The 15,632-nt window shown below is 40.7% G+C and overlaps 1 protein-coding gene across 26 annotated transcripts in view; it reads right to left on the bottom strand.

Moving 5' to 3' along the window:
- MAGI2 (membrane associated guanylate kinase, WW and PDZ domain containing 2) overlaps positions 1-15,632 on the bottom strand; it is a 616,514-nt gene that overhangs the window by 204,344 nt on the left and 396,538 nt on the right. The window lies entirely within an intron of this gene.

The following is a 15,632-nucleotide window of genomic DNA, read 5'->3' as shown; positions in this document are numbered from 1 at the left end:
ATATGTGATTTACATCTGCTAGTGGCTATCCTAAATTACTGGGATTTGGTAAGTGAATAAATGATTATATCCCAGAGGAAGAGTGAAAGTGCATCTAAGAGCTTTGGTCGAACTCTGTCTAGACCACTTACCCTTTCTCTCTGGAGCATGGTATGTTTGGGAGTTATCTGGCTTGTTCAAAATAAGCATGAATTACCCCACTGTACACAGCACTGTGAAAGATGTCTATTCCCTACTCTACTTCCTAAAGCTTACATGATGCTCTGATATATGGCCTTCTCACCAAAGGACTGGGAATGAGATTCAGTTTCTTAGTTCTATTATGTGCTACCATAATATTCTTCCTTGTTCCTAGAAAGAATAAAAACTTGAAGAATAACCCTGTCTCATCCCCTAAATTAGAGCCATCTTGATGTGCCGTGAGCAGAATCAAATTAATTTGTCATTCTTTGGAAAATCAGTGAAATATATTCTCTTTTCAAATTCTGCTGTGTTTGATATGTTTTCTGTAGCATATTACAGAATATGCAGAGTCTTGTGCAAAAGTCTAGCAAATTCGGTCTAGGGTAACCTATGATATTAATTAGCTCTCAGTTGTACTTTTAATCCCCTAAAAAAACCAAGGGTGATCAGCTCATTTTTGTTACACTCTTACCTTGTTTTATTTTACACTTCTTTATGTATTTATGCTTTAAAATATGTTTTAGAAAGAAAGGTGTATAACCGAACTATTTATGTAATTATATATTACGTTTGACCATTTTAGAGCATCCATGCAAAACACACACACGAGAGATCAAGTTACACAAAACTTTGGAAAAGCAGAGCAAAGTGCTTTTACTGCAGTGTTTCTGAATCAAACTTAGAGCCTATTGCTGTGCCATTTTGTCAAACAGACCAGGACAGTGTTCATGCACAAATGTAGCCTCAGTGTTTTTTTTAATGTGAACCAGATTATTAGATAGAGATCATGTGAGAGAGTACAATTTCTCGAAAAATCACTGGTAATCTATATGTTATTTGTTCACAGTGTCTTGAGAGAGGGGAAACACACACTTTCCTTTACTCAGTGAATGCCCTTCATTTATAAGGAAGGGAAGAGCCATAGCTTGGTGGTACAACACACACGATTTGCATTCAAATGGTCAGTGGCATTTCCAGGCAAGTCTGTGCCTGAAACCCTTGACAGCAACTACCAGTCAGAATAGACAGACAATACTGAGTTAGATGGACCAGTGGTCTAACTAGATATAAGGCAAGCTTCCTGTGCCCTTATAACTACATTTCCAAGGGGGAATGACCCTCTGCACAGAGCATATGCATTCTTTCCATTGCCTCTACCTTGGCATGTGTTGGCGGTCAGCCATGGCCAGGATGTGCTCAGGTGCCATGCGCATTGACAAAGCCTGTGATAAGTGCTCCATATGATCTTTCTGTACATCCTAGAGCTTGTCCCTAAATCCATTTTCCAGTACTGGTGTAGTGCAAACAAATAATCTTCTTTTTGGGAAATTATTTTCTAATACAAGCACTCCAGTGCCCACGAAGATTAATAAATAGTACACCCATCACCTTTCAGTTATCTGTTTGAAAGTTCTGATTCATTATTTAATTTCCATTTTATCAAGAATTTTCTGTGCCAACCAAAATTGAAAAATGTTGTTGTGATGATATTGTGTTTATGTTGGCAGTCAGCACGTTCAAAATGGCAAAAAATGATAATATTTGCTTGCTATTTTTGTCTTAAGCTTTAAAAAGATTGATTCTGTGCGCAAACAGAAGGGAGAGTACATTCTATTTTTCTTCCACTTCAAAAATAATGGGGGATATATTTAGCTCTTACCAAACAAACATTATTTTAATCCTATTCGTATAAGCCTTTCACAGTGTTTATGGACTCAGAAGTATTCTGTGTCTTGTCATGTTTCATATTTTTGAGGGGGGGAAAGAATTTTCATTTGAGATTGGCTATCCTTGTACAATTGTGATTAAATGCTTTTTTTAAAAAGGCCTGAACCTTAAAGAAAAGGGGTCTCCGACTTCAGCACGGATGTGGAAGAAGACAAAGAGGACCTCAGCACAAAAAAAGAAGGACCACCCCCAGATGTCAGATGCCCCAAAGACCTAGGTGAGTGGTGCAAGTCTCTCTGCTATTTAAAGCCGACAGTCCCTGAATCCTAGATCAAGAGCATATAAAAAAGCTCAAGAAAAAATCTTAAGACTGAAACTCCAAGCAAATTATTCAATTATTAGTCCTCGATACAATCCACTGAACAAGAGGTGCACTTAAGTTACGTTGAAATCAAAGTATAATCCTTCCTTCTTTTTTTAGAAAAAAATATTTACGATAATCATTATATGGAAAATTCGGAGTAATGAAATAGCAACAACAACCACACATTCAGGATTAGTCATTTATAGAATTTCCAAAACACAACACATCCAGATAAAACACAACCCACTTAACTACCCCTGTAAGATGGGTGAGTCACAGAGAAGTGGAGAAAAAAGATTGCTCTCAGATCATTCCTAGTATATCATGAAACATGATAAGACTATAAAGAAGGCTGAGAAACAAGATTCGGGCTCCACTTTTGAGTATGGAGGTCTGGCTGGAAGAAATATGGACCCTATCGGGACAGAGCTTCTCCGAGATCTGGTGTTTAATATTAAGGACTACCAAAAAAACCGGCAGAGAGGAATTGAGAGAGAATTAAGAGCCTCGGACGTGAGGTCTCCAGGCTGATAGTAGACTAAGACTGATGGACATTTGTTGGGGATTGAAACCGGGAAAGGGTGGGGTGGGGTTTGGGAATCCAAAGGGTGCAGAATAATAATCTGTTTTTTTATTTTGTTTTGTTATTAGTATGAAAATTGGGGAATTCGTGGAAGGGAATTTGGGTCGACTTTAGAAAAAGGTTTTAAGAATGAGCACTGATGTTTAAATACTGATGTTTATAAGTTAAAATTGGGTTTTTTAAAATGAATTAAATATAAAAAGGTCAAAAATTGGGGACAAGAACTTGTTGAATTAACAATTGGAATTGGAATATAAGAAGGGGAGGTGTGGGGAAGTCAGGGAAATATGTTATTGAAAATAAGGATTGTAAACTTTATGTGTTTTTAACTTTTTTGTTTTTTCTTTTTGATTTTTTAATGTATAAAGGTGGAAAAACCCAATAAATATCTTTTTTAAAAAAAAAAAGAAGGCTGATCGCTGAAGAATTGATGCTTTTGAATTAGGGTGCTGGGGGAGACTCTTGAGAGTCCCATGGACTGCAAGAAGATCAAACCTATCCCTTCTGAAGGAAATCAGCCCTGAGCGCTCACTAGAAGGACAGATCCTGAAGCTGAGGCTCCAATACTTTGGCCACCTCATGAGAAGAGAAGACTCCCTTGAAAAGACCCTGATGTTGGGGAAGATGGAGGGCACAAGGAGAAGGGGACGACAGAGGATGAGATGGTTGGACAGTGTTCTCGAAGCTACCAGCATGAGTTTGACCAAACTGTGGGAGGCAGTGGAAGACAGGAGTGCCTGGCATGCTCTGGTCCGCGGGGTCACGAAGAGTCAGACATGACTAAATGACTAAACAACAACAGTATATCATACATCTTCATCACATCCTGTATTGTTTTCTGGTATTTTTCCAATACCAGAAAAACAAATTCCACTTCTGTATGAATTGATTTTTTTGTTGTCCGCCCTCCCTGGCTCTTATAATATTAGTAAGTTTGACCTTATAAGTGAACTCCGAAATCCTTAGGAGCCCATATTAAATAGATGGTGGATTAAAGGTAAAGGTAAAGGTACCCCTGCCCGTACGGGCCAGTCTTGACAGACTCTAGGGTTGTGCGCCCATCTCACTCAAGAGGCCGGGGGCCAGCGCTGTCCGGAGACACTTCCGGGTCACGTGGCCAGCGTGACGGAGCTGCATCTGGCGATCCAGCGCAGCACATAGAAACGCCGTTTACCTTCCCGCCAGTAAGCGGTCCCTATTTATCTACTTGCACCCGGGGGTGCTTTCGAACTGCTAGGTTGGCAGGCGCTGGGACCGAGCAACGGGAGCGCACCCCGCCGTGGGGATTAGAACCGCCGACCTTTCGATTGGCAAGCCCTAGGCGCTGAGGCTTTTACCCACAGCGCCACCCGCGTCCCTAAGATGGTGGATTAGTGTCTCCCAATTTATAACTAATAGACAATTGAGCAGCTGTCAATAAGTGTATGATTATTCTCTATCATCAGGATGAATGACACCTTTCACATATCCGAAGAGAATGGTTAAATGGTCAGGAGGCAATTTGTATCTAGTGATTTTTGCAATTTCATTTACTATTTGAGCCCAGAAATGCCTGATGTTTGGACATGCCCAGAATATGTGGCTCAAATTAGTGCAACCCAGAACACCTCTCTTGCACTTGTCTATCATGCTATTGCATATTTGACTTGGAACTTACGTACAAGTGCAAGTCTGCAGTAGATTGAAGATGGATAAGGATTTAACTATGTCCAAGGTCTTTCTATGCTTATGAAAGGTGCCTTGCACCCAATTTTGGACAATTTCCCACTCCTCCAGGAGACCCCTGGTCTTCATCTCATATTGTTGTCAAGGGTTCCCTGATTCTAAGGAGAGGCTTGGGAGGGTCACAGGGGAATGAAGAAGAAAAGTCAGCGGGACATCTCCTTCTACAAGGCTTCCTTCTGCTTACACTAGCTCTGGATGCAACCCTATCTTGCAAGCTGTTTTGGGGCTTCATATGTAAACAGCAAAGTGAATGTAAACACATTTACATAAAGAACAATGTATGTGTGGAAACTGAATGAGTCGACATCAGCAATTGTGATGCTAAACTTAGCTATATCCCAAAGTAAATCTAAAACCCTTTTTCGGGATGATGCTTTTTATGATATAAAATGTACATTGGTCCTGTTGTTTCCTTTAATTTTAATGGCAGGGTTTACAAGTTATTTCCTATCTTTTTCTCATCACATATATTATCATAAAAATGAAAATTGTACTGAAATGATGACTAAGTGCTCTATATTGCTGTGAAAATGTTATTAATGCAGTTTGGCCTTTTGCATTGATTTTGTGTCATGAATATAATACATTTTAAAGAGCATTGCACATCAAACTGTTTCTTTTCATTGGGCAGTTATATATCTTAACAGATAATAATACATAATCCTACAAAAAGAGTTAAATGCCACTAGAGCATTCTTGAGTAGGAAAAGATTGTTGCTAGGTTCAATATCCATTTGATCATTTTTTTCATAGTGAAACATTAAACCACTTACCAGGAAAAAGGCTTACGGCACCTTAAGAAACTAACAATTTTTTGTGTAGCATAATCTTTCAAAAAGTGAAATCTACTCTAATGACATAGTTGCTGTTCCATGAAAGCATTCCCCATGATAAAAACATAATGAACTGCAACTGCAAAAGCAGGTGGGGTGGTTAGTTGTGCTGGTGCTGCTTACTGAGAGGTAGTGAGAGGGGAAAGGGAGAATTCAGCACAGAGCACATGCACCAGCAGGAATGCTAGACTGGCTCTGCTGCTGTCTTTACACCACACCAGCCTTGTTGCCGCCTCCTCCTTCCATCTACCTCCTGATAAGCCACAACGACATGACTAACCAGAGGTCAGGCTGATAGTGACCTACGTTATTTAGAAAATACTGAGGTTTGCTAGTAAAACCAGTTTGTAAAAAAAAAAAAAAGAAATTCCTGGTAAGTCTTTGGTTGGAAACAACAACAATATGTTGCAAGCCACTCTGGGCAGCTTACAAGATATCTAAAAACATAAACAAATAAAGATAATAGCAAGCATACATCAACGGTGAAATAATATTTGTACCTGTTTCTATTTTTAAGAGAACAAATGTATTAGCATCACAAGTGATATTTTTCTAGTTGTGAAGTTGGAGAGACAAAATACCGTTGTTATCCTTGTGGTGGAACAAAGGATGGAAGGGGGAATGAATCCTGGTACTGTTGCGGGGGCTTGATTATGTCTTTTCCTGCTGTGTACAGATTCAGAATGACAGAAACTGGAAACCTGCATCATTTAATTATGTTAACAAAGAATGGAATGGTAGTTATTGCCATTTGGACCATCTTTCTGGAGCATTTAAACGGCGTTGCCATATGGCAGCTCTGGTAAGTTGTCAGACAGGGAAGAAACCCCGGCTGCTTATAAATACACCAAGAGGAAGGGATATTCATATTTGCTTGGATATATGTAGAGAAAGTGGAATGAAGTGTAAACTTCTCAGACGAAATGCCTGATATATTAGATATAGACTTTTCTGTTGCCACCTACAGGAATTCTAATGAGATCACATAAATTTCATTGCCGAGGACTTTTAATCGGCTTTATTTTCAGAAGAGGGTGCATACTTTCCTTAGGAGATTAAAACGGAATAGGTGCAGAATGGAATGTATTGCTAAATCTGGAATTCAAGCGTGTTTTGAGCTAGAATAAGCTCTCTTTGGGGGAAGAGATGAAAATGTAGTTCAAAAGGTTCTGAGACTTAAGTCCTTTTTCTGAAGATATACAACCATACCTAGAGGAGAGTAGAAGAAAGTCATTCCACCATACAAAGTTTTGGTAGAGAGTGGAGTGGATTTGTTTCTCTGTGTCAAATCACTGGTGTGGCCTACAGAAACTGGAATGGACTCAGCAATCATTCTATCTATTTCTCCCCAAACTGCAGGTGCTTCAGCACCAATTTCCCCTTATGCTTATTGGGTCTTAGTCTTTCACCACTCTGCATGTTTCCTGCAAGTGTAGGCAGTTGTTCTTCCTGCAAAACATTTACGTAGCTGAGTCAGGCTCCCCTGACATCTTGGCACTTTCCCAGTTTCCCTCTGTGGTTAGGACAGTCTCATGACTATGTTGCTGAAATAATGATACTGGTAGTGTGGAAGGCAAGAGACAGTGGAGAGAAGGCCAAAAATTGGAATGGGGAACTCCTTCACCCCTGACCCATGTGGCCAGACATACCCTCAACCTGGTCTTTGCCTTAGAGCAGATCGGTAACTGTAGATGTGGTGGGGTCTGGGTTGAATACAGCTACTCCACTCTGGAAGGCAGACCCTCCAAGTGCCCCTATTTTTTAGGGATGTCCCTGATTTAGAGAAGCCGTCCCGGTTCTGATTTGATCCCGAAATATCCTGCTTTTCCTTAGGATGCCCCTATTTTCATCAAAGAAATGTTGGAGGGTGTGGTAAGGCATGGAGATGGTCTGCCCAGAGGGATTTATGCAGTCTGATGGATTCCTGATCAATCGTCCTTGCCACTCACACAGAATTCAGTTGAGAGTCAAATGTGGCCCTCTGGCCACAGATTCCCCACCCAGCTGTAGAATAAAGAAATAATGAACTTCCACAAATTTTACCCTAATAAAACCAATTCTTCTTTTCTTTTTTTACTAATGGGTATCCACGGAGGCTACTCCACAGGTTTTCTAATTTTGTTCATTATGTTCTCTAATTTTTCCACAGAGACAACTGCTGCACCCAGCTGGCTCTCTCTCCAGCAGTTGCTTTGATTCCGCATCACATGATCTTCCTCATTACTTCAGATAAAATATTCAGAAACTCCCAGATGCCGAGTCCCACAGTTCACTAAGCTCCTGCCTGAATTTGACAAAAATGTGAGCCTTTCACATCACAAAACAAACGTGAGTTTGTGAATACCGTACATTCCCAATTAGCCAGAAGAAATCATGTACTGGCTCATGGGTCACTGAGTTGTATTTAAAGAGATTAGCATCTTTGGTTTGGGTGCCCTGTCAAGGCAAAGTTCTGCTTTTTTGTTTTACCACAAAGGTTTGTAAGTTTCTTAAGAATTACCGGCCAAAACATCTAAGCAACATTTTAAAAGGCAGTTCTCTCACAGTGTAAGAAGCCAATAGGTGTTCCATTTGGATTTGAAACAGAGCTCTTACACATCACCAAATACCAACATGTAAAGTGTTCAACAAGGGTTGCTAAAGTGTGTGTGTCTGTAAATACTGGTTTAAAAAGGTGTCAGTTGTGTCCCAGTTTACTTGAGGTGCACTGAGAAGGCTAATACTTCAGAACTGCTTTGCACATTATGGAAAGAAGAGTTTCTCTTTGTTCGCGTGCCTCCGAGGTAAATGCTTAAATTCATGAAGGAGAGGTATGTCTGAAAACATGTGGTTTCTGACAACAGCAAGGAGGCAGCTATCATTTTGACTGTTTGCATCAGGTGTTTGATAACAATCTATAGGACCAGGCCTGAGATGATTTTTAAAACAGGCCTTAAGTGTTTGTAATGGAAAAGAACTGGAAAAAAAGTGTGCTACATTTCTGCTGAGAAAATCCCCTGCCTAAACTGTATTCAGATTTCCACTGTGGGTATAGTTGGGTCCTACTGTATTTCATTGTATTTTTCTGAAAACCTAATAAAAATATATTTTTAAAAATGTTCCATTGAGGTCAGTAAGCTTCTTTGGCTCAGATTTTTATATATTGGCATTGCAGAGTAATATTTTTTGCTGTTAATTATTTTCAGGTTGTAGTAAGTACAACCTCCAGAATAACTCTTATGAAGATGAGGAACAAGCAGAAGGCCACTAATGGCCTGAGCGGTTTCTTTCCCCTTGATTTGACCAGGGTTTTGTCTCTGTGTGTGGCAGTTATATGCATTGAAATATTTTACTGCAGCTTCCTTATACTCCTGAGATTCACTTGCTAGGGCAAACTAGAAGCGGGGCTCCCTGCCTTCTCTCCTTGATATTTATTCTAGTGCTCAGGTTGATTGAACAACAAGGCAAGATACTTAGCCTGGGCTGGCACTTCATTTATTCTCTCCAGGCCATCAGTTGATACAGGGGCAAAAATGCCAGGAAAAATCTTTCCGCGCTTACATCAACTACACTCAAAGTGCTAATGTGTTGTATCTCTGTTGTTGTTGTTGTTGTTGTTTAGTCGTTTAGTCGTGTCCGACTCTTCGTGACCCCATGGACCAGAGAACGCCAGGCACCTCTGTCCTCCACTGCCTCCCGCAGTTTGGTCAAACTCATGCTGGTAACCTCGAAAACACTATCCAACCATCTTGTCCTCTGTCGCCCCCTTCTCCTTGTGCCCTCCATCTTTCCCAACATCAGGGTCTTCTCCAGGGAGTCTTCTCTTCTCATGAGGTGGCCAAAGTATTGGAGCCTCAGCTTCATGATCTGTCCTTCCAGTGAGCACTCGGGGCTGATTTCCTTCAGAATGGAGAGGTTTGATCTTCTTGCAGTCCATGGGACTCTCAAGAGTCTCCTCCAGCACCATAATTCAAAAGCATCAATTCTTCGGCGATCAGCCTTCTTTATGGTCCAGCTCTCACTTCCATACATCACTACTGGGAAAACCATAGCTTTAACTATACGAACCTTTGTTGGCAAGGTGATGTCTCTACTTCTCAAGATGCTGTCTAGGCCTGTCATTGCCCTTCTCCCAAGAAGCAGGCGTCTTTTAATTTCGTGACTGCTGTCACCATCTGCAGTGATCATGGAGCCCAAGAAAGTAAAATCTCTCACTGCCTCCATTTCTTCCCCTTCTATTTGCCAGGAGGTGATGGGACCAGTGGCCATGATCTTCGTTTTTTTGATGTTGAGCTTCAGACCATATTTTGCGCTCTCCTCTTTCACCCTCATTAAAAGGTTCTTTAATTCCTCCTCACTTTCTGCCATCAAGGTTGTGTCATCTGCATATCTGAGGTTGTTGATATTTCTTCCGGCAATCTTAATTCCAGCTAGGGATTCATCCAGCCCAGCCTTTCGCATGATGAATTCTGCATATAAGTTAAATAAGCAGGGAGACAAAATACAGCCTTGTCGTACTCCTTTTCCAATTTTGAACCAATCAGTTGTTCCATATCCAGTTCTAACTGTAGCTTCTTGTCCCACATAGAGATTTCTCAGGAGACAGATGAGGTGATCAGGCACTCCCATTTCTTTAAGAACTTGCCATAGTTTGCCGTGGTCGACACAGTCAAAGGCTTTTGCATAGTCAATGAAGCAGAAGTAGATGTCTTTCTAGAACTCTCTAGCTTTCTCCATAATCCAGCGCATGTTTGCAATTTGGTCTCTGGTTCCTCTGCCTCTTCTAAATCCAGCTTGCACTTCTGGGAGTTCTCGATCCACATACTGCTTGAGCCTTCCTTGTAGAATTTTAAGCATAACCTTGCTAGCGTGTGAAATGAGTGCAATTGTGCGGTAGTTGGAGCACTCTTTGGCACTGCCCTACAAATGTCAAATACGTGATATCTAATCAAGGCCAGACTGGCTTATGTATAAGAAAAAGGTGGAATGCACATAAATCTGATAATAAAAGCAGATAAAAATACATTGGGGGGAAATTCCGTTTTCCTGGACACTCTGTCAAGGACCTCAAAGCAGTTGTCCTAAAACAGAGCATCTCTAGGAAAGAGCTGGATCATTAAGTGTCAAAAACTTATCCAAACGTGTAAATGAAGGTTGAAACAGAGACCAGAGGCTTTTCTCCTAAAATGACTGGAAAAGGCTTTAAAATCCATCATGATCCAGTAGCATGTCTTAAGGCTCTTCCAGTCAGCATAGGAGAAAACCCCAAGGTCTCATTTTCAACCCTCATTTACACATTTAGATTACTCCATGTTAAATCTGTGAAATTTTGTATGGGGTATGTCCTATAAAATGCTGCCCTGTTGATGACAGAGTTATCTGTGAAGGGGAAATGGTGGGAATTATTGTGTTTGTTTGCATCTACTGAACATCTACGGGAGTTTAGGAAGCCACCCTGCTTCTATTGACCTTTTATGCTGAAAAAAGTGTAAGTGAAAGAGATGAACTGAGCAGATGAAGCTTTTCCTTGTTCACTACGTATGTCCATACAAAAAGGGTTTCAGGCTGTGCTTAAAGATGGCAGCCACAGGACTCAGAGGAAATGGAGTGGAATGGTGGGAGTTAAATGCCACATATTGATTTGAATCAAGTACAACATTCTTAATTTGCAGGCTTGTAGAAGCCTATCTGGCATGAGGCTGAGATGGCAAAAATACAAGGCAACAACCATGTTGATAAGAAGAAGGAAGCGTGGTCATGGACAGGCTGGAGCTCCAACACTAGATTGGAAAGATAAAGTGAGATGGATCATGGTGAGACACGGCAGGGCAGGTTTGAGGAAAAGGAAAAGTGAGGTGAAGTATGTACAATGCAATGCACGTGAGGCAGAGCTGGTGTTGCTACTCAGTACAGCTGGTTGCTCAGACTGAAAAGAAGAAGAAGAAGAAGAAGAAGAAGAAGAAGAAGAAGAGAAGTTTGGATTTGATATCCCGCTTTATCACTACCCGAAGGAGTCTCAAAGCGGCTAACATTCTCCTTTCCCTTCCTCCCCCACAACAAACACTCTGTGAGATGAGTGGGGCTGAGAGACTTCAAAGAAGTGTGACTGGCCCAAGGTCACCCAGCAGGAGCGGAGACGCAAACCCAGTTCACCAGATTACGAGTCTACCGCTCCTAACCACTACACCACACTGGCTCTCCAGTGTGAGAGGCTAGGTTAGATGTTTTATTGAGCATGATGCCTCTTCACTAGGTTGATTGGCTGGCCATTAGTGAATATAAGGTGCCAAAGACCAGTTGCTGGTTTGAGATCCCTCTCAGATGGGCACAAATTTAGAGTTATTCCAAATGGCCAGTGTCCCCTCCCAGGCACCTCAATATAAGGGCTTAGTAACTACTATGGATGTGGCAAATTTTGTCAATAGAACTTTTCTCTGCATGCCTGCCAAATGACAATAGTCTTGCCAAGCAACTTATTTGGGCACTCATTCCAAAGCGAAAAATACAAAGAGAAGCCAACACATGAACAATATTGTTCTACCTCTGATTCCTGGAGAACAGAATCATGCAGTTTTTTCCTCACGAATAACACAACACTACTTCCTGGTTTTTATATGTCTCGGCAAAAGAGTAGAAATGCTAAACAAAAGCAATATATATTGGTTTCCCTTTTCATCGTAGAAATTAAGAAGCCCATTGGTCCCTTGCAACATAAAACATAATGAAAACCAAGTGAATGGGAACCTAGTGTCCATCTCCTGGGCCAAAGAAGAGAAAACAAAATAGCCAAGGCTGTTATTTCTTCTTACAATGCATTTTGTGTGTTTAGTGTTGGTGTTCCATTATCTGATGATAAAATCCATAGCTACTGTGCCGGTTAGGATGGCTGCACATGTCTATTTCATAATCACAAAACTGAGTATTAAACAAACTCTCTATACAGTATACTCTAACTGTGCATTACAATCTTTAGTCAATTGTTGTCCCAATAGCAATATATTTATGCTCAGACATACAAAGGCATACGGATACATACAAAAACCAAAATGTTGTCTGGCATAAATTCACAAAGCCCACCAATGACCCTTCAGGTTTTTTAGTTTAATTTTCAGCGAAAACCATCTTTTTATTGCACTATGAAGCATGCCACTCCCATTCCACTAGTGAGTAAGGTTCAAAGAGCTTTTGTGAAATATTCCTAGAAGAGATGGAGTAATAATAATTAAGATTAGCTTGGACACAACGTCAAGAATAGGATCATAAAAGTCTTCTATGTTAAACCTCTCATGCATTGTGGCATTTAGAAGGCATGTTTTGGAGCAGGGGTCAGCAAGGTTCATCTTGCCTGGGCTGGATTGGCCCCGCAAAGATCCCTCCATGGGCCGGATCGCGTTTGCGTGTGAGTGCCTGTGGTTTTCAGCATCTGCACCTGTGCAGAAACGATTTTTGGCACCACGGAAGCGAGTCGTCGCACTGCGCTGGTTTAGCGCAGCGCACGAGTGGGTATCTCGGTTCAGGGGCTGGTCAAACGACCTCTGTGGACTGCTTCTGGCCCATGGGACTGTTTTGCTGACCCCTGTTTTGGAGGATAAAGAATAAACAGAATTGAATTAGGGTTCACTTACTTTGTGTCTACTCAAGATTAGGAAAATAATTTGTCAGGGATTCAAAACTATGTGTGGACAAATTATTGCCATTTAGTCTTCATACCGCCACACCAAATTCCATTGTACATTAATGAACATAGAAATGTGCTCATGTGAAGAATATGGGGCTCCTGAAGCTTCACGGTGATGTACCCCACCATGCAACCTGCTGTAAATGACAGGCAGTCTGGGGAGGGTGTCATCCAGGGGGAGCAATGCCATCCAGAGAAGTTGCTTATGTTTAGCATGGAAGGATTAATGTACAAGGAGCCACTGTTTTTATAGAAAGCTGATGTGGGGGGAAAACCTCTGCACACGAAATGCACTTTGTCTCGCCTACGCCTCCAGCCTCAATTCCTCCGCTGTACAAACTGCTTGGGCAGACAATCTATACGTCTCCAAAGTGGCATGGGAGAAATGACAGAGAAGGGAGGCGGCAACCACCTCATTCAGGATAATATAGAAAGAAAGCGAATGATAACAATAGCAAAAAATGAAACTACCTGGCATATTCTATAACTTAGGCATGTTTGGTCCCTAAATCCATGTTTTGAATGAAATCATTTGGCTTTCATTGTTTTCCACTCGGTTTAATATTTATCAAGAAAGCAAATTAAAAAACAAAAACCCTTACTGTTTATTTCAAGCTCATCTTATTTTCCCATTAATCTTGTGAATATACTGTTCTCCCCGCCCCCCGCACAAACAGGTTAAAATAGTTTAAGAGGATGAACACCCCTTAAAGGAAGAACTTTCTGATGGTAAGAGCTGTTCAGCAGTGGAATGGACTCCTTCAGGAGGTAATGGACTCTCCTTCATTGGAGATTTTTAAGCAGAGGCTGGATGGCCAACTGCCATGGACGATCTAGTGGAGCTTTCTGCATTGCAAGGGGGTGGGATAGATGACCCTTGGGGTCCCGTTATCCCTAAGCATTAGCCATTCTCTCTGAGGGTACTGGGACACCTAGAGGACACCAGTTTGGAGAAGGGCAAAAAAGGCACAGAAAAGGAATGTTTGGGTCCAGTGTGGAGCATGGTTTCTCCATAAATCTGCTCCACCATCTTTCCACATTTATTTGTGAATCTCTTAAAATCTGCACAAAAGTACAGATCTAAACAGGTATGATTAGATTTTCTCTCAAAATATGCATTTTAAAATGTATTTTGCTATATTCTTGAGGTGAAAATGATGTAGGGATATGCAGGAACTGCAAATGCCTGTGGATAGCTAAGTACCAATTTTCACAGATCTCAGGTCTCGGTCGCACAGGCCATCACTTTAAGAAGGACCTTGTTGGACTAGATATATGTTGGAACTGGCTGAAATTGGGGGGGGGGTTCCCCAAATATTCTTAGAGTAGAAGTGACATTCCCCCAACAGTTTGACTCCGAAAACTCTCTTCTGATAAATTTTGTTTTGTTGGATGAAACTGTAGAAGGATGAAGAGAAGAAGACTGGAAGGACTAAAGACCAACCCCATTTGCTCCCTTCAACAATTTTAGAATAATAACATTAAACAATGCTAAAACCAGATCGACAGATGCACTCAAAATTCAGAAAAGGTGAAACTGGGGTGGCCATTTCACCGAATATTCTCCAGGAAATGGCTGAACAGTTCTGAAGCTCCAAAAACATTTCGCTCAAAAATATATCAGAAAATTGCTTTCTGGGGGGAAAATGGGCCGAAGTTTACTTTTTGAATCACCTTATTAGCAACGACACTGGTGGTTATGGCAACACTCTCCAGAGCACCAGATGTTCCTTAGACTGGAGCATCTCATCGAATTTAAGAAGCATATATTAGCTGCTGTTTAAGGAGCACAGAAATTTGAGGGAATTCCAAAGAGAAAACCGAAAAAGAAAAAACAGGTTTGGAACACACAACTTATGATGAAAAGCTGCAAGAGCTCACTTTATTTAAATCAGGATGGAGTTACATTATTTTGTTTTAGGTTTTTTTTTTAAAAAAATATGATAAAAATTAACATTTTCTACAGTATAGTTCACAACATCAATGTTAATCTGCCACCTCATGATGACTTTCTTCACATAAAATTACAGTGAAAATTCACCTTTTAGAGAACATAAATGCTTGGGTGAGTGATGTGCTGTTTCAAATATCTAACAGGTTGTCATAAAGAAGACACAAAGCAAGTGTTAATTACAGCTCTCGAAGGCAGGATAAGAAACAACAGATACAAATGGAAGTCGAAAAGATAAGTTCTCCGGGGAAATCTGGATATGTTCTTCTCCTTAGTATTTAAACAGAAAATGGATTAGTACCTCTGGAGAATTTTTCCAGCCTGGGGGTTTTCAGGTTCTGACTGATTCTATAATTCTAATGTTGTAGCTAGCTACTTTAAAGAAAGGACTGCTTCACACAAAATTCCTGATCCTGGTACCCTAAATATAATTATAGATGATAGCTTAAAAAAAAAATCTCAGCAGTTATTTTTAGCACTTAAAATGGCTTGACCAACCTAATTTGCATGCACATTGCTTGTAGTGGAAAACCTGGGAAAATGGGTCGCTTATGAAGATAAACAGATCTGTATTATTTACTTGGTAACAGTCGTTAGTCCTGACAAATACACTAATCACCATGGTTTTACTAACACAGTCATATAGAGGACAATAGTTAAATAATTGT

This window comes from Podarcis raffonei, chromosome 10 (genome assembly GCF_027172205.1).
Source record: "Podarcis raffonei isolate rPodRaf1 chromosome 10, rPodRaf1.pri, whole genome shotgun sequence".
Classification (NCBI taxonomy): domain Eukaryota; kingdom Metazoa; phylum Chordata; class Lepidosauria; order Squamata; family Lacertidae; genus Podarcis; species Podarcis raffonei.
This window is presented reverse-complemented; position numbering and strand designations above follow the sequence as displayed.